The 22,970-nt window shown below is 38.3% G+C and overlaps 1 long non-coding RNA gene across 1 annotated transcript in view; it reads left to right on the forward strand.

Annotated features, from left to right (window-relative positions):
- Window positions 1–12,307, forward strand: part of LOC141811346 (uncharacterized) — a 210,593-nt gene extending 198,286 nt beyond the window's left edge. Inside the window, exon 4 of the long non-coding RNA XR_012600168.1 lies at window positions 11,857–12,307. This is a non-coding gene — a long non-coding RNA (uncharacterized LOC141811346). The remainder of the gene's footprint in view (window positions 1–11,856) is intronic.
- The last annotated feature ends 10,663 nt before the right edge of the window (window positions 12,308–22,970 follow it).

Below are 22,970 nucleotides of genomic sequence, written 5' to 3' on the forward strand. Positions count from 1 at the left end.
GTGTGATGTGTGTATAAATGTGGTGCTATTTGTGTGTTGGGGTGTCCACACATTAATGGATATCATCCAGATAAGGTCACAGAGGTTTTTACAAATATAAAATTCAAATAGTAGGAGAGATAAAATCTAGGGGGTAAAAAACCAGTAAAATTTTGATTTTCTTTTTTTGTGTGTGTGTGTGTGTGCACGTGTGTTTTTGGTGAGACCGCTCTCCCCAATTGCTTGTACTACCACCTCCTTTTTTCTAACCTCTTCAACTCTCCCACTGAAGATAAATAAGTAATACTTCGTATCATCATATGTGATTGAAGGGGCTCTGAAATGCAGGAGTGAAGACAGTGCCCGATGAAGTGAAGTGTTGAAAAGAGTGATTATTTTTGCTTCACTGAGGTCTTATTTTTCAAAGTGCCACTAAAAGCATGCGAGACTCATGTCACTTTGCACTGCGAGGACAGAGCAGCTGAAGGGTGATTTGATAAGAGATGAAATAAAAGGTAGTGACACCCCCCCCCCCTTTTTTTACCGGACCTTTTCTCAAAATCTTCATTCTTCTTGTGGCTCCAATCATCTTCTCTGTGACGCAGGCAGGGCCGTATTTATGGCCGAGTGCCCACAGCTAAAGCTAATATTATGAGCTTCCACACTGCCATCCATATTGTTTTACCTCACGTTGCCTGCGGTGAGGAATAAATAAAGTGTCATTGGCAGCTTTCAAAGCACTCATCCAGCAGGTTGGAGAGCAGGCTGGGCTGCAGAGATGGGAAGAAAAGGGGGCTGTCACTTTGGGTTGGGTAATTTTTGACGTACACGTCAAGGCCTTGACAAGGGGAATGTGGCCGGCTTGTACATTAGAGCCCGTGCTCGCAGGCAGGCAGGCAGCACAGCACTGGGGATAGGTAGTAATGCAGTCCCAGAGAGTGCTGCTCATCTGCTCACACTATGTACTTGTCTGGTGCCACATAAGGATGCCCCCTGTCGCCCCAGCTCCACTCCCCCCTATCCCTCTGCAGAAATGACTTAAGTCAGTGAGGGAAGAATCCATTTACAATGTGTGCTTTATAACATCTCCTTGACAATGCAGTAGTGGATTAGAGACATTTGTGATGAATCTTTTATGGAGACTTTTCCCCCCATCTTTCTTTTCCATGTGCACCAGGCTTTTCTGGGTCCACATGTGTCTGCTCGGATGTCATTGCAGCAAGACGGGGAGTGGAGAAAGCAATGGGTACTCAAAAAAAATAAAATAAAACGAAGGAAGGGAAAGGAAAGAGGGAGAGTGACACAGAGTCGTCAAAGTGGGGCATTAAAATTTATCTGCAAGTCACAATGGCTGCCATGATAGCGGCGTGAAACTTTCCTTTGAAAATGAACGTCACTTGTCCTCTCAGTCATGCACTTCCCTCGCAACCCAAGACAAGCGCTCTCTGTCCTCATCAATTCTTCACCGCCATTTTGACATTTATTTCGCTCATTTGCATAACTGCTCCCTGTGTCTCTTGTTTCGTCTCAGTTCGAGCGCATGCAGCATCCCGTCTTTTTTTCCTCTCAACTTTTAAATCACTGCTTTAAAATTAATGCCAGCCTTAAGAAATATATAAATATATCTTAAAGTTGACATGATGTTGTTCTACATTATTCCCTTTGAAAAGCGATTTTGTTCATACTTAAAGCCGCTCAGACGTGGAGGTGCGGCTAACGCACACTCGGGCTAACAAACACGCACTGGGTTGTCTAGCCTCGCCATCCCTTCTGTCTGTCTGTCTTCTCTATGGTGTTAACATGGAGAGATGCATACTGAATGATACAATCTAGCCAAGTGAGCGCTGCTTTTTTTAAATGCACTGGCCTCCAGCAAGTTGAGAACTTTACTTGTATGCTTTGTAGTTTGTTTTTTTTTCCAATGTTTGCGGACACTTTGAGAGCATCTGAAAGTGGCCTGTAGCTTAACAAAGACTTTATTTTTAAAGTAAAAGTCAAGACACTATGACCCCTGAATAATGAATGTAGTATCTTCATGCTGGCTTTAATGACTTTTAAATCATTCACTGTGCATAATAATGCTTCCCTTCTAGAAATATTTCTATTTAATTCCCAAATAACAAAAACCTGAATTCGGTCACTTTTCCCTGAAGGTAAAAGGGGGATCTCTCTATTCATTCCCTAAAATAAATATGCATAAATCCTTTTCCTGCCTTAGCTGCTGTTGTCCAGCTTGAGAGCAGCTGCTCCACAGATGGCTTTTCTCTCTTTTTTTCTTTTCCCTTCCTTTTTTTTCCACTTTAGGCTCACCTGTCTGCCCTCATTGTCCATTTGAAAGTCAGAGCAGCAGCAAGAACCTGAAAACGACAAAATGCAAATGCGGCATGTAGAAAAAAAAGTATTAAAAATTGATCACCTTTCCATTTGAATTCAAGGAAGCCATCATTCTCTATAAGCAGGCCTGTCTCTTTAAATCAGAGGAACTGTCGCTTCTGTGACTGCCTGTTTACAAAATATGAGGCTGAAAATGAGACCTGCTCCCTGCGGACAGGCTCCTTGTATAAATATAAATAATGAATATTAGATAAATAATTTCTGCCCCTTTAATAATGCACAACTTACGAAATTCACTTACACTGTCAAACTGGAGAATCGGACTAAAAGTGGATAATGCAGTGGTACAATAGAGGTGAGATTGTGTGTGTGTTGGTGAGTAACAGGACAGGTTAGAAGGCCTGCTGCCCCTGAGGTCACCTGAAGGAATCACATTGTGCAGAAGAAGATGGCCAGATTCTTTCGTACATTCTGCTCCTGATGAAGGTAAAATAGTTCTTTTGTGATATTTAAATAAAATATTTGGCCTTGAGAGGTCAGATAAAAATCTATTTACACTAACAAGGTAATCAGGGGAATCAGATGTAAACTAAAGCTTAGTTACTGCATCACTCCCCTGGGGGAAGGTGGACTCAAGAGTCTAGTGAAGCTGCTGCCTGGGTGTCTCATGGAGAGAGAAAGAGGGTGGAGATTTGATGAATGGTTAATTATGAAAACCCTTGTGCCAAAGCTAAAACTGTAATTAGCCCTAATTGGCTAATTGGATGGAATTGGTGGATGGTTTAAGCGTAATTGGTCTATTTTATTCAAAGCCCTTAGTGCTAAATAAAGGATGTAGCTATACCAGTGATAGTAAAGCTTTTTTAAATTGTTTTAAAGTGCATAAAAATCTTGACCTATGGTCAAGACAACTTGAGGGGGGTCATCTGAATCGGCCCCCCCCTTTGTTAATTTTTAAAGAACTCAAATATGATTTGTGAAATAACAGTTGTTGGTGCTTTCAAAATGTACAGGACAATCAATCTTGTTGATATTTCTACAAAATCAGTTTTAAAAAGCAAATGGAAACATTTTCAATATTTAAGCTCCCTCCAAAACAAGGGAGAAAAAAACGTTGTCATTGTCCAAACAACTCCTTTTTAAAAATATAATAATAACAATAATAACAATAATAATAATAATAATAATAATAATAATAATAAATAAATAAATAACACATAAATATAAGTGATTGTACTGTCAACAACTTACAAGAGCTCTAAAATGAATTCTGTTTTTAACAACAATTAAAAACTGTACCCTTTCAAAATAAGACAAATGTTCTGAAAGCACATTACAGTGATTCCTGTCTTAAAATTCACTCTGAAAAAAAAAGCAACAACATTTTTCAAGTGTTTTAATTGTCTTTCCCATGTAAAAAGTGTGATGGAAATTTCACTTATACTTATAGGTAAATTGTTGTTTTTAGTGGTTTACAACACAAGTTACTTGTTTTCAAGGTCACTTGGAAACTTAGCTAACTTTCTTTACGCCTGTGTTTTTCTTTCTCACTTTTCCACACCCTGACTTGTTGTGCTGTAGCCAAACACTCTTACAAACCAGCTTTTCTCCCTCTAACCTGCCGATTCACGCCGCAGAGATTGATGAGTGCAGAAACCTTCACCTCCCTCAAAGACGGTCGACTGAAACAAGACTTTTTCTCTCCTCCTCTCCCTCCTCACGAACACGAACTCACACTGAGTATTAGAGTGGCTGCAACTCAAGGTGCTCAGACTGTGTGCTAATAACACCATCTAGAATTCACGCCCTCCAAATAGGTTAATGTGTTTTTGCCCAGAGGGTCCGATCTACCTCTGCAGCAGAACTCTCTCTGAGCTTCCATTAAGCAACAACACCGACGCCTATTAGCTTTTGTGGGGGCCAGGAGTGAGAAGTCTGCACAGACACTTGTGTGTGTGTGTGTGTGTGTGTGTGTGTGTGTGTGTGTGTGTGTGTGTGTGTGTGTGTGTGTGTGTGTGTGTGTGTGTGTGTGTGTGTGTTGCAGGCCGTGCTCTGAGGGTGTCACTTCCTGTTCAGGCCGGCTGTGCTGTGTTAAGTGTTGCAGGAGAACAATGTTATGGCCCCTGACAGCTTGTTAAAGAGTCCACCATGTTGGAGCTGCTCCCACTCTGTTGTTTTGTAGCAAACTGTGATACACAACACACATTTCAACCCACAGACAGGAAACACTGATACAGCTACAGATGATGTTTGTGAACATGATGGAGTGTGAAGAAAGAAGACGAACAATGAAGAAATTCATGCTGTGTTTTCAATCCCAGTATTTGTTTGTTTTTGTAGTCTGCTTTGAAGAGCTGTTGTCCATTTGTCTCATATTTTGGGCTCCATATTTTATTGTGTTGTTTTATGGTTTTACATATTTTCAACTGTCCAACACTTTGTCAGCTGTGTTTTTTTAAATTGTGCCTTGAAGCCATATTTGAAGTGGCTGAAATTTGGCTGTCCCTAACCGTGTGGAACAAACTTTAATGTCTTCTTCTTCAATAGTTTGTTTTCTCCGTGAAAACTACACCTCATGTTTTACATTTCACCTATCATTACACTGAATATACGGTATGTGTTAATATATAGAAAATAACCAGTTGCTGTAAGGTTGTTTTAATAACAGGAGTTGGGACTACATTCTAAAGGTGCTTTTCTTAATTAGTTGATCAATTAATAAAACATATAGTGCAAATAATGAAAGATTTAAGATAAAGGCATAAATCCTTAATGACTGTGACCTTCCCACTTTCAACTTAACATACTGATCACAAGATGAGAAATGATGAATAAATGAATTAGAGTTATAAATACAAGATTCTGCTGAAAGTTTTTCAGCTTTCTGAGATATCTGCACTGAGCAAACTCAGGTTGTCAATGCTGGAAGTGTGCTTCTTTTTCTTCTTTTTTTTAAAGAAATGCATACGCATTCAATTTCTGTAGTTTAACATGAGAGGAATTTTTGTAGTGCTACAACTCTGCGCTGGACCTAGAGATGATACTTTAGCAAACTCAACCAAAATAATAAAAAATAGAGGAAAAGCATGTGTGAATCTTAGAAAATAACAATAATTGTTTAAAAAATATAAGAAAAAAAATCAAGGTGACCATTTTTCTGTGGGGATTGTGTTGAGATTTCAACTGGAATTAAATATCAAGAGTTTATAGTAAAGAAATTAATTCTATGTTCTGTTCTGGTGGTTAAGTTCATAACCTCTGTTATTATGAAGTTTTTAAAAATCCAGTGTAATTTCCTGCAAGTTTCATCCATCAAAAAATATAAATCAAACATCTTTATTTGTATGAGTGGCATTATAGGATGTTTTTTTTTTTTTCAAATATTTGCTTAACATTTGATCTTTTTAGTTAAAACTGGGAGAGGGTGTGATATAGGATGCATACGTTAGAACTTTGAGCAGCTTCTCATATAGATGACTGTAAATACTTGAAGTTAATGACAACACTTTAAGTGAAAGCAGATTGTATGTAGGATAAGATCTGTTGGTAGGTAATGATCAACCTGGTGTTTCAAATATTTGTGCAACAGCCGAACTTTAACTGACCCCAAGGATTTAATTAAAAAATAAAAAGAGCTAAAAAGTTTAAATATTGAACATAAATATAAATATTAAGCTCAAACATTTCTTATCGTAACATTATTGACCTTTTTTCACATTTTGCAGTTTCAAATTTATTCTTACAAATTGTTTCTGAATTGTTTCAACTTTTTGTTTTAAACGTTAGTTTCAACAGATTATAGAATGTGCACATGAATAGGTTTTTGAAGTGGTTACATTTATTTCATACATTCATACATTTTCTGAACGCTTTTTTTGTTTGTGCTAACTGAAAATTAGTACAACCTGTCCAAATTTCACCCTGACCAAAGACTTCAGCATGCCTGCGCACACAGCAGGCGCTGAATGTTCAGTGTCAGCCTGACCCCTAGTGGCTATCCATGTACTCGGCACAATTCTCTCATTATCAGGGGCATCACACAAAAACAGTACAAGGGAAACAGCTATAAAACTTGTATAAATTTTGTTTAAATGAATAAATCATCCATTGCGATGTTTGATTGCATTTCACAGGCAACACATGTCCTGAATTGTTTTTGCAGAAAGTATCGGAGTAAAAAAAAAAAAAAACACGCCTCTGGCTGTTAGCACTGGTCTGTGTCTGTGAACATTTATTTGTATTTAAGTAGACTGAGACATTATTCATAATGTTTGATGCCAAAGTCAATAAGGGCCTGTACAGTGAGTTAAATGTCTCTCTGTTCTCTGAACTGTAGTCAGTGCCTCTGCCTTTGACAACAATTACTCACACATTGAATATGTATTACAGGCTGAGCAGTCCTCTGAGATGTAATGCATATATTTGATGAATTCAGTGACTGACTGGACTGGCCTTTATCGTCGTGGGTAAAATAGATCTGACCAACTTAGAGACAGCAGAACTAATTAAATGGATAAAAGATATATATGGGCTCCTCAGAGGATGTAAAATTAATAGCGGACCAGCGGACTTGCCTCTGAGGGACTTCATCTGCTCATATACTATACAAAAGGGCTGTGAGGTGAAAGTCTGTGTGCCTACACATGTGTATTTAAGTATGCCTATACTTAAAGATAAGAAAGTTAATTGTCTGTTAAAATTCTTTGAATTTCATTTTAGTTTCATCCACATGCTATCTACATGAGTTTTATTATATTGTAAAGTGTCCCTGTAATTCAGTACATCTCTTTTTATGTCTCTGTAAATTGAGCTTGTTTTTCTGTCTTAAAGAAACAGAGCTGGTTAGGTTTGGATATTTAACAGTGATTTCATGACTTAAAGCTTCAACTAACAAACAATTTAAAGTCTTTTTTTTTTTGACAATGAGTGAGGAGATAGTCTTGAAGGTGAAGTTAGTGTGCTAAAAAAGAGCCGCAGGCTGGAATCAAACTTGAGCCTAAAGGACTGTAGACTCTTTAAACAGGGTCAAACCAGCCACACTCTGATGGCAACTTCCTCAGTTTAATAATGAGCTGTTTAATTAAGAATGTCAAAAATAAATAACTAGACCCATCCTTGTGTCGTAATGTCATTTCATTTGCTTGTTTGCTTTTTCTTTATACAAAAAAATTCAATTCCATCAGTTTAGAAAACAAAAAACAGATCTTTCACACACTGCGTATGCTTCAATAAACCTTGATTAAATTGAAATTATTAATCAATTATTCTTTAAAATCCATTCACAGCTCACCTTATGTTACATCTTTTAAGGAATGTAAAGACTGATAAATTTACTGAAACTGTATATTAGTATATTCTTGTATTCAAAGTACAGTGTGTGGCATTTAGCAGAACAGACTTGGAGAAACGAAAAATAACTCATGTGAGTGTGTTTAAATGATCTATCTCCACCTGATTCTAAACTTAGATTTGATTTTTGCAATCTAAGAATACGTTTTTTTATTCCTACAAAAGAAACTGGTCACCTTCCACAGAGGTGGCTATTTTGCCTTGTTTCAACAATAGTACAGTACAGAAAAACTACTGATGTGATGTGATGATCAAACATGCAGTGAGTACGTTTATTTTACTTTTTTTCTCTTTGTACTGTATTCATTTATTTTTCTTCTTTTTTGTATGAGACTTTATTTTAAAATGTGAGATTTATTTGGGTTCAGTGTATATATACATATGTATTTTTCTGTCTGTGTTCTCTTTTTGATAGTTTTTGTTAATCTTTCTTAGTTCTGTAAAAAAAAAAAAACATTAAAAATGAATTATTAAAAAACAAAGGAAAAAAGAAAAAAAAATACTAATATACATCTTACATACAAAAGAGAGGCAGTGTAAGTTGTAAGACAAAGAATGGAGGTTGTCTTGTGTTACACAATTTGTACTAATGATAAAAACTTGACAAATGGAGGATCATACTTATCATTTGAGTTTCTTGGTAACCATCCATTCACTGGCTGAAGGGGCGAGCAACGGAGGGTTTTAATCCAGAATCTGTCCATTGGATTTCACCTAAAATTTCTACATGTACGCACAACACCTTTAATTCTTCATTTTAATAAACATGTCAGAAGAAAATATTTTAGAATTTGAATTTATTTTTGCAAAACTAGGACACATAAGACATGAATTTTGAACTTCTAATCTTTAGATATGTTTATCTTCAAAGTTTATCCACCATAACTCTGTTTTATGTTCATTCAAGAAGTCGCAGCAAATACTAAAACGGGATACTGACGGGATATCTTGCTCCATCAGTGATGTCAAGCTATGAAAAACTACAAAAAGCTCCTCAACTGTGTAACCTCTTACTCTTTTCCTTTGTTTTAATGTCCTTCCTTTTAACCACAGTAAAATTCACTTGTGATTGACATATGTACTTGGGTTGCACTCTGTGTCAATCTGGATTATACAAGTTGTGTGTAGATTTTCATTATGATTTGCCAAAATATCACAGGAGAAACTTTGCTTTATTCTGACCATGCTATAACACATTAAATGATAAAACGTGTGTTTAATATTTCACAGAGAGTCTGAACAAATGGAACAAAGAAATATTACAAAAATGATGCGTTTTCTGTCAGTGAGCAAATCAATGACTGGAGTTGAACCTTGAGCTCCTGTCTTTGGTCAGTGTGTGTGTGTGTGTGTGTGTGTGTGTGTGTGTGTGTGTGGATAAATAGTTCACCCCCCCCTCTCTCTGCTGACCTCACTTCTTCCCTGGAGTGACTGAGCCTGAGGTCATGTCTGTATGAGGAATACTTCACACTGACCCACTTTGGCTTCTCCCTGCCCTCACCTCCACCTTCCTTTCAACCAGTCACGCTCTGGATGAAGAGAGGAGACAGGTTTGCTTTCATGGAGGTATTAATTGAAGCTGCGCTGGAGGAACAGCAGCTTCTCAGGTCCAACAGACAAGGTTCATATGAGGACAGTGTTCTCTTTTTGAATTGCTGGGATCATACAGTGTGCAGCATGTAGACACAAAGTGCACACAAGGGATAAAAAAAAAAATATAAATATATCAAACACAATGTATCTCCATGTCAACGACAAGTCGATAATCTGTTTAAGCTGCAAACCAAAGTGGACACAATAGCCCAAAAATTAATTATTGTTATTGTTATCATTATTGAATATTATTTGAAGTAAAAATGGAGGTGGCAGTTCATCACATACAAAATGCAACAAAATCATAACGAATAAGTTACATTTGTATTGAGTGTAAGGAGTTTGTTATAGTGTAGAGCAAGGTTATAATAGTTAACTAAAACGAAACTAAAAACGAAAACCAAAATTTAAAATACATTGCAGTTAACTCAAACTAATAAAAACTAGACAAGAAAACAAAAACAATAAGTAAACCAAAACTGTATCTTGTGTTCACAAAACTAACTGAAACTAACCAAAATTATAGACAAAATGTCCTCAGTTTTTGACATTATTAAAAGCCTTTAGGATTTAAATTAATCCGACACATTTTCCCAACCAATTTTACGACAGTTTTCGGCAGTTGTCAGCGCCGTACGGCACCATCATAGCGACGTACTGGGACGTTCTTGTTTACTGCACTGACTGGCTGTGCTCTGTGCTGTGACGAAATATAGTGGAGCAATGAATCAGAGCATCTGTAATTGTTTAATTGCATGTGAGTCTGCCTTTAATTGTATTTCAGGTCTGCCTTTATTGTTACAGAGTCCAAGTTTCTAATTGTTAAAACTCATATTATAATGTTTTATATAATTTATGTTTATATTATTTTTATGTAATTAATGTTAACATTTTTTACATAATTTACGTTTGTATTTTTTATATTAAGTTTATATTATTTTCTTGTGTTTAAGGCAGCAGCCAACAGTTCAATATCAGCTTTGACTGAGCAGTGAGCACTATGTTGGACTGGAAAATAAACAGTATTTCAAAATATTTACTCTGACCTTTTTCAATCCTGCACCTGGCAAATAAGGTATGAAAAAAGTCAAACTAAACTAAAACTAAGCCTTGTTGCAAAAATCAAAACAAAATAACAACTAGAATGCCCGCTCTAAAACTAATTAAAACTAAACTGTAATGGGAAAAAAAATGTCAAAACTAAACTATAATGACAAATCCAAAACTATTATAACTTTGGTGTAGAGGTATTTTTCATGATCTTTAAAAGCACCACAAGCAGTAAGACTTGGAATTTCAAAAGCCTTTACTATCACACCCAAAGTTGTATGTTTATTTTCAAAAAATAATTTGTTTAACATGTTTTACATTGAAATTATGATCAAAGAATATGTAATGACCCTGGGTCACACATTTTGTAAAAATGTTGCCATACAGCTCTGTCTCCTTACCTTCAAGGTTTATGATGTTTCTGATGTTTACTTTAATCCTAGATATCAGAAATTCTCAGATGCCCCTCAAAGTTGAAATTTCTGCTCAGAAACTCAGAGTATTTTCTGATGCTGATGTTTTAAGGGTAAAACACTTCCAACAACTCATGCAAACTTAATGATTGCATAAAATCTTGTTTTCCAAGAAATGCAATCACAAAAGTCAAAAAGGTGACATATGCTTGGCCATCTGCGAACGGTCAAGCAGATGTTAGTTAGTAAGTAAGTAGTTAGTTAGTAAGTTGGAAAGGATAAATATAAAAAACAGGTATGTATGGCAACCAAGTAATGTCATTTTAACCCTGTTGCACATACTGATCATTGCAGTTAAAAGCTATGGACTTAATTTAGCATTTCGTCCAAAATGCAGTTTCTGTGATGAAACTGCATATCAGCCTGTGTCATTTTTTTTTCTTCTTAGAGTTAAAAAAAAAAGATATTTTCCCATATAAATATAATAGTTATTATTATTTATTTATTCATTTATTTATTTATTTATTTATTTATTTATTTTTCTGAAGTTACAGACATGCATCAGAGGGTTAAATACTCATTTCTAGTTTAAAGCTCCTGTGGTCAATTTTTTCTGGCTAGAACACAGAGTGGAAAAAACACAAGGCTGTCTCGTTGATATGAACTAAAGAACAAACAAGAATATCCCAAAACGTTTGAGAATTTTTACTTTTTCAACCTCCAGAAGGAATCACATTAATACCACTCTGATGAGAAAACATTTTAATACTTTTCCCACAGAAAGTTGTTGAAATAGTGTCACATCAGACTTTTAAAAGAAAGCAGAATGAGAATTTTGTCAGGAAAGACGGCTTACACATTTGTGGGAAAGTTTAGATGAGATGTAAGAGTTATCACGTTGACCAAAGAAAGTGCCAAAATAAAGGCAAACCCCCAAATTTTTACAGGAACTTGATGTAGGAAAGATGTGAAAAAAATGATTATGTTGCACTTCTACCTTTTTCATGGAAAAATTGAATTCATTATGCTTCCAACTCTAACTAATGTAATAGAAAACTCAACCTCTCAACACTGTGTGTGTTTCACTGCTCTGCATTATGTTCAACAATCTGCTCCTTCTCTGTTTGTGTCGTTGTAGTTCAGACTTTTCACCAGCAGAGAGCACACAGACAAGAAGTCACCACTGCAACTCCAGGTCCTGCCAACCAGCCTGGCCTTGACCGTACATTTGGGAAGCCATCATTTATCTTTGGAGTCTTGGACTGGATGGCAGTTGTGAGACTGCCAGAGAGGAGGGTAAGGAGGAGGGCTCGGAGATAAGAAAAGAAAGAAGGAGAGAGACGCTGAAGGAGAGAAGGAGGGCCAACCTACACAAGGATTGGTGACACAAAAAGCATTGTCCTGATTTAATGGCTGTGAAGCCCCCCGGTCCAAGAAGCTGCTGATGCTTAATTAGGACGCACATTTATTCAAGGCACACAATAAATACAACACACACACACTCACACAACTTGAGTCTTGCCAGGCGTGGCACAGAGATGATTCAGTCAAGCTCTCTGCCATCACAGGAGATGAGTTATGAAGACAGAGAGCTCTCTGTTGTAGGTGCTTTTCTTCCAATATGGCGGCTGTAAAGTTGTCACTTTGCTTTAATGTGGAGAGTTAAACCTGTGATGAGTCATCAGGAGTGAAATCAAATAGGCCCATGCCCCATGATTCATAGCTGTTCAGGGAGTGAGTTGTAACATAGTCTCTGTAATGACAACAAAGGAAAAAAGTGAGGGAGAATTCATGGCCTCATATGGTTTTATGTCTTCTGGTTTAACACAATCAGACGGAGGTGTGACTGGTTATTCTGTTAGGATCTTTCACTTTTGTAGTAAGGTTAACAAAAATAAAAGCTTTATCTAAGTGGATTGTAAGACTTTAGTTGTCTAAAAAGGAAGCTTCCATATCTTTTTGCTGCAGAGACGGTAGTGTAATCACACATTAATGCAGTGCTTTGTATATTTATAGTGTATTTTATGAATTTGTTGAAGGACTCTGGTTCAGTTTAATCCTTTCCCCATCTATTAATTACCAGGTTTGATTTTTATCTCTTTTAGAAACAAATTTAATCTTTTTTTAATGTTTAATCCATCATATTTTAATTCAGTTGCCTTGTTCATGGTGCTGGGTATTGATTTCTTGTACTGATAATAAGAGAAACCATAGTAGACAGCATTAATATATAAATGCATCTGACTGGGAGCAGTGTCTCTCTTCATTTTATTTTAGTGCAGGACCCAAATGAGCACATGTCCCATTTGTATGGGTTTCTATTTTTTAAAAGGGAGCTGCCGCTCATCTTCTGTGTTTATCATAAAGAGAAACTGAGAGTGAAACACTGGATGAATATTTAACATCTCTTTACACAGAGAAATAAGGATACTAGGCAAAGTCATGTACAATCCCCACACAAATATAAGCCAAAGCGTTTCTTCTGTGAATTTACATCCAAACGGATTAAAATTCCCCTCTCCATTATCTAGAATTGCATATTTCTTAATTATTCATCATGAGGCATTGAAGCACCCAGGTCTTTTAAATTTTTTATTTCTGCTCGGCTTCAAACAGTACATCTTGTAAAAGGGACCCAGTTTCGGGGTGTGGGAATTGCTGCAGGGCGAAGCTGACAGGATTTTCAGTCTCGAGGCACCTCGTGCTTTTTCATTACAGCAAAGCAAAGGAACAAATCCAGGTCAATTAAAATAAGGAACAAGAAGGGCTGAGTGGCTGGCCGTGGAGAGGGGTCATTCCCAAAAATGGCCACAAGAGGGCACAGTGCACTAAGATATGTCTCAAAATGTAGAAATCACATCATGGAACACCCAAATATAAGCCCATCACCGACATATTTATCTTTACACATGCTTTTCTGAAAGGATCATGAGTAGCATAGCTGTGTCTTGTGTGACTTTTTTTTCATCAGTTTCCCACTAATTTTAATTCATGACTGTCTCTTTTTTTCACATTTGTATGTACTTTTTGCAGCACTTTTGTCTGCCTGTTTATATGAACATGGGTGCTTTAATCTAAATAAGTTGGGTCAAAAAAAGTAATAACATATAAAGCTGCATGTGGTGTGCACAGCTAAGAGCAGTGCCCCTTATAATCCACCACATCTTCCAGATTTGACCATCTTATGTGATTTCCATTTAAAACCTGCTCTCTCAGTCTATCCAGCACCCCCTGCCAGAAGTAGACAGAGAGAGCTGGTGAGTATCTCCTCTCCACTCTCCATGCAGGTCGTTAAAAACTCTCAAAGTGACACACCCACGTAAAAAGCATCAGTGGCTAACCTGGGGAGTGTCACATTGAATTTAATGGCCTCTTGTTCCCCGTGCCATGCCGTACTGGAAATCATATCGTGATGTGAAAGGTGCTCTCCCTCGTCTGCCTCATAATATGTTGTGACGCAAGTGTTCGCATACGTCCTCTGTCTCTGTCTCACACACACACACACACACACACACACACACACACACACACACACACACACACACACACACACACACACACACACACACACGCAGAAGAGAGACCTAGCTCAGAACCAAGACTAAAAGGCTGTAATTGTGTTTATGACAGTGACCTGACTCTGAAACTGGCCCCAGTCCAGAATCAAAGTGTGTGTGTTGGTGCATGTGTGTGTTTGTGATAGATTAGGCAGCTTAGAGTGGGTTTCTAGATGTGTGTGTGTGTGTGTGTGTGTGTGTGTGTGTGTGTGTGTGTGTGTGTGTGTGTGTGTGTGTGTGTGTGTGTGTGTGTGTGTGTGTGTGTGTGTGTGTGTGTGTGTGTGTGTGTGTGCGCGCACGCGCGCGCGTGTGTGTGTGTGTGATATTCTGTGTGACTGTAGCCTCCTTCTGACCTCCCTGATGGCCGGAGATGGGCTGAAGTCATAACTCTTCTGCCTGGCTTTACCCTTGAGCAATATCACGAGCACTCAGAGTGCAGCGAGTCAAACTGCTGAACTTCTCTCTGTAACTGTGGACACGAAAAAGTGAAAACAAACACACACACTCACATACACACACACACACACACACACACACACACACACACACACACACACACACACACACACACACACACACATACACACACAGGTATACCACGTGTCAAACCTCCTAACAACCTTCAAAGCTTCACAGAACAAATACTACAAGAAATATGAAATGGTGTTCTTAATCAAAACAATACCACACCCTAACCTTCACAAGTATTGGATCTTTTTCTTGGTATTAAAAAAAGGTGTAAAAAACTTAACACAGAATTCAGTAGAACATATAGCAAAGGTGTTGTCATGTTGAATATTGTTGTACACTTTTGAAAAACACACTCTCCAAACCTCCAAAATTCTCAAACATGCTATAAGAGTAACCGCAGCTAACACACGGCTTTAGGATTGGCTGTTTTGGCATTCGCTGGCAGTAATGTGGACCTTTATTTCTAGCCAAATTCAGCTTCCTTTTAGACAAATTTGATTTTAATCAGCTACTTGAAATGACTTTTTTAGCTGATTTATTGGGTTCATCAGTTAGCTGCTAACAATGTAGACTTAAATATATATATATATATATATATATATATATATATATATATATATATATATATATATATATATATATATATATAGCTGATTTATTGGGTTCATCAGTTAGCTGCTAACAATGTAGACTTATATATATATATATTTATATATATGAAAGGTGACTGCTGTAGCGTGTGGATCTGAGCAGCAAGAGAGGGTAAAAGTTTACAAAAATTATCAAGAGTTCTAAAGGTCCCATTTTATGCTCCTTTTCTGCAGTTTAATATGGATCATTGATGTCGTCATGAAATGGTACTAACATGTTTTGGTCCAAAAGACCAATAAATCAAGCACAGCAGCATTGTTTCCAGGCTCTCATAGCTCCTCTGTTCAGAACAGTCTGATTTAGTGGGCGTGACCTTCATATGTAAATGAGCTACCGCTAATACCGCCACTCTCTTCCACGTCACTGAGAGTGGCGCCACACGCCCCGAGTGCACAATATTTAGAAAACAGCAAAGCTTGTTTACTGTAACACAGGCTAACTGCAGCTAAAGTTAGCATCCTGAAGCTAACACAGAGACAGGGGGGACACTGAGGAAAAGCTCTGCTCCACAGCACACAGCATTTAAAATACTCACATTTCCAGGGTCCAAGGTTTGTTGGTGGATGGTTGGTAATGCGCCTGGATTCAGGACCAGTCTATTCTCTAGCCCTCTGTTGTACTGTCCAAAGTTGGAAAAGCAGCCGGCCGTGAAGTGACAAGCACACACATACACAGTTTTGCTGAGTGTAGCTGGCACATATCCCTGATAAATGAACTCTAGCCACTTAATCTTGTCTTCCTCCAAGATGGGAAGCTTGTGCATGGAACTATGTGGCTGTTTACAGCCAAAAACAAAGCAGTGATGGCTCTTCAACTTTGGCATATTCCTCCCCGCTGCTGGAGAGAAATCTCTCCAGCAGCGGGAAGAGGGGTGGGCAGGGAGGGGGTTCGTGGGTATCTGCTGTGGTGGACCAATCAGGTCAGACTTGCTCCTGATTGCTCAAAAAAGGGAATCACTGACGTCAAGAAATCCCCAAATTCAGCTCGTTTTAGGTCATGATTTTACGTTCACAAGCACTACTAATTACAGGTTTTGTCATGAAATATCAGATTTTGTGGACTGGGAGGAAAGCCAAAGACCCACAAATTTCACTAAAAGACTAGATAAAGTGATTTTTGCATGAAATGGGACATTTGAGTGGCCAAGGCTCTGTATTAGACATTCACATAATCACGTGATTTGATCTGAAGTCTGATTTTTATATCCACTGTCAAGATACAGTTATTTCAAAATTTGAGCATTTCATGTTTTTGCCTCTGTCATTTCTACAGGGCAATCAGGACCAGATAAGTGCTCCAACTTAAACTATTTACTCTGCTTTGGTAATGTAATCCACATCTTTTCAAACTGCAGCCTTAAAGCTTCTAAACTGTCGTACTTGAGGCCAAAGGTTGATGTCTTGACTCCTGACTGCCATGCAAACATTTCCACTTCCTCCACATTTCATCCAGCGAGACACCAGCCGCCTGTGGCCGTTAGTCTGAGAGGAAACAACAACAAAGGACTTTTGCAATACAATTATTACCATTTTGGGTGCCTGCCAGAAACACTCCGGATTACCTTGCATGGCAGACAAATTGCCAATTGGAACGGCAGTGTAATGGAGGCTAATTGCCTGAGTGCAGGGTTAGTTTGTATTTCATGCAAATCTCATGTGCATAGTAGTGAGACTTGGCTGACAAACAGGACAAGTAATAGCCATTCTGAAGCAAGAAGGGGATTGAAAATGGCTCTTTGACATGGGCTGTTTACCTCATATGCACTAATTATCGCTCACAAGCACTGATGACCTCATTCTTAAATACACATTTTGTGGGATTAAGTCCCATGAGTGCCATTAAAATAGGGTTCTATGATGTTAAATTTTAGGCTGCTGAAGAGTTACCTTGAACTTGTATAGATAGAAATATAAAGATCTGTAGATGTTGATAATTGTCAGGATACTGACGGTGGTTTCATGAAATTGGGGTACTTCATCTTTTCAAGATGAAAGCAGCTCTCTCCATGCTGAAGACTTTTTTCTTTAACAAAGAAGGTTTTATATCTTACACCAACCATATAAAAGTATTTTAGCATTAAGCTCCAAAGCTGTCTTCAGTGTGATTTTTTCTTTTATAGAGTTAAAACATGATGTAATCCCCTCAGTGTGTTTGTCAAGTATTGAAATCTTCATAGAGTGAAGTTTCACAGGGACCACATCCTACTGGCACCTCTTTCCTATTGTTCTGGAGTTGTTGTTTTGTCTTGCCTCGTTTTGTTTTGTTCTTAACATTTGGATAAAGTTTTACCCATATTGATTTTAAAGTTTGGCCTTGCAAGAAGTTGTGAAATCACAGAACCAATAGTTGACTGACATTTGAGGGCATCCCAGCTCGAGTACAGAGGCCGTGGTCCTTGTGACACTTCTGATCCAGGCATGATTTGTTTTTTTTCTACAACAGTCTATCTTGCCTGTCAACTTTCCAGTAGTATCCTTTGACAGAGAACTCTGCAAACAGTGTGGCTTTACATGAATGATCTTCTGGAAAACTGATATGAGATATAAGGTATAAATACTATTTACATATCTTTTTGATGTATTGCTGTAACAGGTATGAACTGACAGAAACATCTTTTCTCGGCGGAGGAATACAGTGGTAGTATGTTTAATATTCACATCCCATGAGCTCATATTAGAGGGTCAGGTCATGGTCTATAATAATACATCACGATTACCGTCTAGTTAGGGATTTCAAGCGAGTGTTTCCAAAATAGATCCTGCTTACAGGGGGACAGTTTGACAGCCTTTTGGGGTTCAGTGTTCAAGGACTTACATTGGAGCGTGTCACTGTGAGACTTCTCTTGCCTGAAAGTCTGCAGCGTGCAACACAGAAACTCAACAGTGTTGCTCTCTGGCTTCCTAAAGGGTACCTAGTTATGCTCCCCTTAACCTCACCATCTGCATCGTGCTGCTATTTGGAGCCAAGGATAAATCACAGAAGCCCCTGTCCACACTGGGAATAGCTTCTTCCAGATAAGAAGGTCAGGGGTCACATTTTTGGCCAAGGTTGACTGTCCTCGGGGCTAAAAAAAGAGCCTAGGGGTTGCAGAGCAGCACAGGCCAGCACAGGCCCTCACACTCAATTAGGATCAAAAGAAACATCAAACTTGAACTTGGATTTGGGTTACTGAGAGATGTGGAAGTGGAGCAGGGAACAGTCTCTATCAAAAACAAGAAACAGATCCTTCATGCTGGAGTATTTTGAGAGAAATATCTTCAACTTGTTGCAGGTTAACAGACAAAGGGACAGTGTTTGGTTTATTAATCAGTAGCAGCTGTTTTCAGCATTAGTCTGCCATTGTTATGCTGTTTCTAAGGTGTTTGTTTATGCTGCACGAACTTAACAAAACCTCTGACCCAGCTGGAGGAATGTGAGAGCTGAGACAGTGTGGGAGGTCACTACCATCATTTACATCCTAAACACATGACAGCCTATCAGGCAGGGGTTAAGGCTGGTCAAGTTCACACAGGACAGCACAGATCTCAATACACAGTGAGGAGGGAGGACTCAAAGAAATACAAACAGGCAGTGTGATGTTATATGAGATTCATGTCTTTGTTCAGCTTTTTGTAAATCAGGTCAGAGTTAAGAATGAAGCCGAATGATAAGTTTAGAGGCTGCTCATTGTGGTGGTTTGTGTTGCATTTTGGGCCTTTTCTGACCATTTCTCCTCTGTGCATACGTCACATAATTTTGTCCATGTTTACACAAAACATTTGTACATTTACAGGAGTTTTGCAAGAAAGAAAACAGAAATGAACAAAACCAAAAAATGCTCACAACCTTCTTGTGTTATTAAGTTTCAGTGAAAGAGAAAGTTTGAGGGCATTTTTTGAGGTGGAGCTGTATGAAGAACTTGACAGTTGTAAGGACATTATCCGCGAGGGGTACCAGTCAACTCTGCCACTTTGTTGTTAAACCAAAACAAGCCAACAAAGGAGCTAGTCAATCAATATCTGATGGCAGGGCTCTAATTTTAAGAGAGTACAACCATAACAACAATTCTGTTGTCGGTGAACACAAAATCAAGAAATTTTCATCTTTCTTTTGCCACCTGAAAGCCTTTATTTAATTTGTACTTTTCACAGATGTGAAACATGAGCTATTTTGCTTGCATGTGTATTTCCACAGACTTTCTCAGAATAAACTAAACCACCTATAAAGTTGACCTGACATGCCACAGCTTAGCTTCATGACTTTCCCTTTGCCTGGTTTCTCAACAAAGTAGCAAACCAGAGCAGGATATCAGGGCGATACAGTGATGATGTTTTAAGCTGTAAGTTAACACAAAAAATGAGCTGCTCTGTTTAAGTCCTTTTCGGAATTGTCACTTCAGACTCATATTATAAGAGCGATAAGATAATACTTTATTGTTTGGTTAATAGGAAATTTGTTTTGCAACATCCAGATTTTTTTCTCCTGAATCTGACCAACAGTAAGACTGTAACTGTACGTGAATGTAACTTATGTGATGCAGACTTGTGAAGCAAAATATGTTTTACTTTCTGTGTTTCTTCAACATGACTTTTGAGATAAATGTTGAAACTTTTGGTTGGTTTTAAGGTAATTCAATGTTGCAGTTAAGACTGATATTTCTTCCCTCTGTGCATCCACCAGCTTTCTTCATCTCCCATGTACACACTTTTTATAATGTGGGGAATAACCTTGATGCTGCTGAATTCATTTCAACAAGAGGAATAGCAAATATCATGAATGTTACCTCAAGAAACTTTGTTTTGCCATTAGTGCTTTTTTTATTTTTATTTTTTTTTACCAGAGTTAAAGAGGTGTGGATATGAGCAATAGTTAAATGTTGAATATGGACCTTTCTGGCAGTTTTGCTAAATTCAGAGCAGAAAACCTGGTGTGCAAGAGACACATGTTTATCACATGGTATGTAACCTTGGCACTAATGAATGATCCATCATGAAGAGGAAAATTAAAGGCCAATGTGAACTCATGAAATGTGATCTATGAATTACTTTTCAGATCCCTTTAAGAGGTGAAGGTTAAGAAAAAGAATACAAAGGTGATTCTAGACCAAAATTTAAGGCAGTTTTTTGTTGCACTGAAGACCATACTGATATTTCTTTTTCCTCTTTAAACTTACCACATGCTATCTTGCCCATGCACTCACAATGTACTTATTTATAATGTGGAGATTAACCTTGATGCTAAAGAATTTGTCTAACAAGAGGAGAAAGAGGAGGAAAAAATACATAAATTTTCCAGTGTGCAGCAGACTCCGTCAACCCTGGCAAAACCTTTCACATGCAAAAAGAAAAAAAAAAGATTCACAGTGAATAGATTTGCATAGAAGAAGACAGAAATTTGTCCTTGTCCAAATGAGAATATGGTACAGCCAAACATAGGGGGGAAAAAACACAGATTTTCAGGTTGTCCTTGTCATCCTTTGATCCCTTGTGAAAAGGCTAGACAGTCATGCTGCAGTGATCAGTCAGGGTCAAAGTCATACTCCACTTTCCCTCCCTTACTCCCTCCCTCCTTCCTTCTCCTTCCCTTCTGTAACTCCACTGTAGTTTGGTAGCTCTGGCAGCTGGTGGTGCTGTAAGACTTGAGTCTCCTGTGTTGCTTTTTTCCTCCAACATAACAAGGCTGTCACCTATTCTATCCTCCTTTGTCCTCTCCCCTCCATCACTCAGGTCCGTACGTCAACGCTGAGCCACTGCAGCATCCTCCACCAGCCCCTCAAGCCAATCTGCTTTGATAATGGGGGAGGAGGAAAGACCAGTGCCTTAAACAAACTGGGCGCCATTAAACAAACTGTGAGAATATGAAACAGATATTTTTTCATTCTTCAGTGCACACAAATTCAGTGTTACAAAATAAAAAACAAAGGTTAGGGAGGAGTTTGGAGGCTGAAATCAATGATGACATGGTCATGCAAAGTTCAAAATGACTGGCTCTCCTTACTGTGAATCTGATAATAGGGTATGGCTCAATAGCATGATATCTGCCACTGGGTCATTTGTGTGAAAGGTATTAATTGGGATCCCTGCGAGGCCACACAGTCAGCAGCTCAGTTATGATTCCAGTAGGTAAATATTTGCCCGCACTAACCCTCACTAGGTGCTATAATGATTCTTTGTGTGTTCCACTGTGTACAATGTGTTTCTGTGTACACATCACTCACAGCCTATGTCTGCCTATGTGTGTGTATGTGTCTGTGTTGCAGCTCAATCCCCCCCAACATTCCCTCTACACAGCTGCAGCTCGGCAGAGTTTGATCAATAATGCGTCCTTCACTCTCAAGTCGGGCCTGACCTTGGCAGCCTTTTGTCTCCTTCCAGGGGCCAGAGTGCGCATGTACAGGTTGGAAAACAAGGCTCTCACAAAATCCACCCTTGCAAGGAAAAAAGAATTCCCCTCACTGCGTCCACACACAGCATTCTCATTAAGAGCCTAATGAATCATATATTTATAGCGCTCTTATCTTAGCGTAATGAGGTGATGCCACTTTTGAACTCATTTGCTAAATCACCACAGGACACACTGAAATGGAATAAACTTACAAATCTCTGCATATGCTGCTGCTGCATTCATTTCGAACTGCACAGACCAATAGAAAAAAAAACAGAAATCAACCAATCCAAACCTGAATTATGAACAAAGAGCGTCCATGAGCAGTCACAGATGAAAGACGCAGAGCAGCACAGTCTGAGACATTTAAAAGCACAAAACATGGAAGTCTGCTGCAGAGGGCAGTGGGAGTCAATGTGACAGATCTGTTTACATGTTAATGCAGCCTGACGTAGCCTGCAGGTGGCACCATTTATAGATTAGTCCTGCAGCCACTCTCTTTTTGTCTCATTCAGTAATGGATATTTAAATGGCCAGTAAGTGAAGGATTTTCTTGCACTGAGACATATTGGATTGAAGCATAATACAGAATTAAAACAAGGGAAAAGTTAGTTTTGTATGCATGGGTACTCCATCATGCACACATAAAATATATTCAATGATTAACTACATTGGATGATGGCAGAGTCCTGATGTGGGTACCTTAATGGATTGAAGCAAACACTCCAATCAGTAGAAAGTTATCAAAGTTTGTCATCGTATGGAGCTGCAGGAATACAAATACATACATTTTTCGTGTCCAGATTAAAATTAAACAAGCTGAAAAGTCAAGCTATACAAAGAAACCTCTGTTTCATTTTTCAATGTGAACCATTATATGAGCAATTTTGTTAAGAGTTCACAAGCAGCCGTTCATCATATTATTTGTACTATAAAGTAAATGCAGGATGATGAGTACCTTGTACACCGGCCATTTGGTAATAGGTGTCTGCAGGCAAGTTGTATCAAGATCAATTACAAAATTAGCATATTAGTGCTGAAAAATTACAGAATGTGTTCTAATCCTTTTAAAGCCTTGTGGTAAAGCAGTGGTAGATTTGCGTGCTTTTTGTTTGCTCCAGGGATAAACTTTAAGTGAATGATTTATCTGAAAAAATGCCCATCTCTCCATATCCACGATCCTACTGGCAGTGGAGAAGCCTGTTTAATT

Source organism: Halichoeres trimaculatus, unplaced genomic scaffold (genome assembly GCF_033239565.1).
Source record: "Halichoeres trimaculatus isolate MK-OKI-2021-1 unplaced genomic scaffold, fHalTri1.1 fHalTri1_scaffold_2, whole genome shotgun sequence".
Classification (NCBI taxonomy): Eukaryota; Metazoa; Chordata; class Actinopteri; order Labriformes; family Labridae; genus Halichoeres; species Halichoeres trimaculatus.